This window comes from Halyomorpha halys, unplaced genomic scaffold (assembly GCF_000696795.3).
Source record: "Halyomorpha halys isolate HHAL.00 unplaced genomic scaffold, Hhal_1.1 Scaffold361.1, whole genome shotgun sequence".
Taxonomy (NCBI): Eukaryota; Metazoa; Arthropoda; class Insecta; order Hemiptera; family Pentatomidae; genus Halyomorpha; species Halyomorpha halys.
Genome location: NW_027108072.1, coordinates 831,374 through 833,674, shown reverse-complemented (window position 1 = coordinate 833,674; position 2,301 = coordinate 831,374). Strand labels below are relative to the sequence as shown.

The following is a 2,301-nucleotide window of genomic DNA, read 5'->3' as shown; positions in this document are numbered from 1 at the left end:
CTGACCATCTTCCTATACATTTATCAATGTAAGTCGATACTTTTTTATTGTTTCTATTTTATATTTATTTGATGATTCGTCACTTTTCGTTGATACAGGCCTCTCTTTCAATAAAATATATGTATCAAGCTTGTATTTATATCTTATTTATATAGTCTAACGTCTTAATGTTATAAGCCAAGTTTGTGGGAATCACTTATGCCATATCGATGGTCTAAGTCACAGATGTTGAAGGTGGCAATATACAATTAATATATTAGATAAACTAAAAGGATATAATGGGACACTTAAACGATCATTCAAAATGACAGCCAAACTTAAGCTCTCCAGAAAGGTTGGAGTCACCAATATTAAGATATTATAATTATTCTAAAATTACTACAAGAGTTAAAATATCTTAAAATTCCTAAATAAATAAAATTAAAGAAATATTACTATTAATAAATGTCCATAAATCCTTCGGATTAGATAGATTTATATATTTTAGTAAATATATAAAAGAACTTATTTAATACAAATAAGAAATAATTTAAAGACGAATACATACACAAATACAAGTTTCTAGTACTCCTTTATGTATTCTTCCTTAAATTATTATTATAATTTTTTTTTACATATTTTATAAACCAAACAAAAAATTATTTTAATTATATTATTTCAAAATTTTTTGAGACAAGGTAATTATTTATTAAATAAATCAAAAATTAGTATCCAATTCACCATATGGTGGTGTATTTTATATTGTTGATAATTTTATAGAGAAAAATAAATGTTAATGTTTTTAAATTTTAAATAAATAGGTTTTGAAATTAGAATAAAGAAAATGACCTGGGCAGAATAGCCTAGATAGAATAGCCGCAATAGAAATTGTGAATTAATGTGAGGAGGAGTTTTGTATTGAAGATGTCCTTGAAGATGGCTGGAATGGCCGAAACGTTGGACTAGAAATAAAGTGTTGAGACAGAATTTGATACTAATTTTTGATTTATTTAATAAAAAATTATTTATTTATTTTCGTATATCCCCTTTATATTTTTTCCCAAGTCTTACAATGTTTTTATCTTATTTTTCATTTAGCCCTGACGAAACCCGGCAAAGTGGGAGCGAAACATTGGTTAACAATAAATTGTTTTCCTTTACTATTTTTATACCTTTATTGACCAACACCCGGACAATGTTCCTACTGTATATTTATTTTATAGTACATTGGCCTTTTTGTGTATATAAACTCACAAATAGTCTTCTCCTAGAGTATCCTGTTTTTTTTTTATGATTTTAATGATTATAAGTTTTTTAAGGCTCATTGCTAAAAGTTGTTACAGTTTTTTTTTTTTTTTTTAAATTGCTTGCTTAGGTAGACTACTTCATTTCGCGAATAACAGTAACAAGACAATGTTGCTTAGAGAAATCTTGTAGAGCTGCCGAGAGCACTGGCAACAAAAAGCTGTCAGTTGCTGAGTCCTGCTCCTCTCTCTAGTTTCCTTTTTCTTCGAATCCTTTGTTGTTTGTTCTAGCCGTGTCCTTTTGTCTTTACCGCTGAGTTTCCTCTGGCGAGGATACACCTCAGCGACTCCAACCGTCGAAAGAAACCTTTGCGGGAAGACCTGTCTTTTGTTTCTAATTGAACAACTGATGTTAGGGTTCAACCAATGTTATTGTGGCAGAGACTGTAACTAGAGGTTAGCTTGTTCACAATAGACGGGAAGTTCGACTCGATTTTTAAGATACTATTTCTGGAAAAGTTTATTACATAGTTTTAGCAAATAATATCTTAAATAAATTTAACCATAGAAGAAATAAAAGAGTGAGAATCGAAGGAGAAGATGGTGGGGTCGTGGTAAAAAAACATGCAAAGTGTATATGATAAATTTTCATGTATTCCAACGTTTCGCTACATGTTATAGGAGTTCCCTAGGTTATATGTATATAAATTCCAATCAAGTCACTCTATTATATCATAATCATATCTTCTAATAACTTTATTATTTTTATACGTATTTATTTTAGAGCTTGGTAGTTTACTGGCTTTTTTCTACGTTATTGTATTGTTTAATTGTTTCTGCCTCTTCACCTAACAATTCTGAATGATCCACATGATCTACAGTGATCAAGCATAGTTATTTTACTACCCAGACTTTAACTTATCTAGGTACACATCGTGTTTCTAATACATAGACTTTTGGGGCCTAGGGCTCTAACTCATCCTCCACTGACTTTTAAGACGTGGTTGCAAGAGAAGCGGGATTTTCTAAACTCCTGCTCTTTCCTGCATCAGTGGGAGGTAGAGGGGGGAACTATATA

The 2,301-nt window shown here is 30.3% G+C and overlaps 1 long non-coding RNA gene across 1 annotated transcript in view; it reads left to right on the top strand.

Moving 5' to 3' along the window:
* LOC136795544 (uncharacterized) overlaps positions 1–2,301 on the top strand; it is a 113,871-nt gene that overhangs the window by 25,929 nt on the left and 85,641 nt on the right. The gene's annotated exons all lie outside the window — the stretch shown is intronic.